This window comes from Biomphalaria glabrata, chromosome 3 (assembly GCF_947242115.1).
Source record: "Biomphalaria glabrata chromosome 3, xgBioGlab47.1, whole genome shotgun sequence".
Taxonomy (NCBI): Eukaryota; Metazoa; Mollusca; class Gastropoda; family Planorbidae; genus Biomphalaria; species Biomphalaria glabrata.
The window spans coordinates 38829934-38830823 of NC_074713.1; the positions used below are offsets into that span (position 1 = coordinate 38829934).

Here is an 890-nt window from a genome sequence, read left to right on the forward strand (position 1 = left end):
TTTTCTTTTTGTAAGTCTTAAGTTTGTTTTAGGGCTACTATACATACGTCACGGTTCGAGTTAGTACCCAAGGAACATTTCTGCCAAGTTTTATCAAGGTTGGTCAAACAGTTTTGATTTCTATGCGGGACATACAAACATACATATGCCTTACATTCTACTCTATTGTATAGTTATTATAATTTCTTTTAACAATATATATTTAAAAATTTATCATTATTCATTTGAAACATTTTATGTGCTTATTAAAACTACATATTACTTAATATTAATAAAAATAAAAAATTATACCTCCCCGGCGGGGAATCGAACCCCGGTCTCCCGCGTGACAGGCGGGGATACTTACCACTATACTACCGAGGATATAAAGATAAAATAATATAATCTATATATCACCATTTTAGAACATCTCCGTTGTTCGGATGCCTTGACTTAGCATGTTAGATCTCCGAATCGGAGAATGTTCTATAATAATGTGTTTGAAATTTGGATTGAAAAAAAACAACAACATAAAATGTGTTTTAATGAGGCAGTTAACTTCAATGTCCACTACAGTCAAAGAGTGTACGAAATACAAGAACAGTCGATAAAAGAGAAATATTACATCAACATCCAACAGACAAAGCCTTTGGCTTCATTGGCGTGGTGTATGTGAAAAATATGTAGGTCGTAGATCTAGCTAGGCCACAATCTTTGGTCTCAAACGAAATACATTTTAATATTGTGTCTGTGCGTGTGCGCACGCGTGAACATTAAATGACACTTTCATTAATTCAATATTGACGTATTTCCAGGTTTAAATTGTGTATGGTCCACTACTGTTTCTAAATGACGTAGATGACGTACTATTAGCTCTAGACCTAGAGTTAGATGACGTACTATTAGCTCTA

At 33.9% G+C, this 890-nt stretch overlaps 1 non-coding gene across 1 annotated transcript; it reads right to left on the minus strand.

Moving 5' to 3' along the window:
- Positions 1 to 291: 291 nt before the first annotated feature.
- Positions 292 to 363, minus strand: Trnad-guc (transfer RNA aspartic acid (anticodon GUC)). Its single transcript has one exon. It is a non-coding gene; the product is annotated as a tRNA-Asp (tRNA).
- Between the last annotated feature and the right edge of the window lie 527 nt (positions 364 to 890).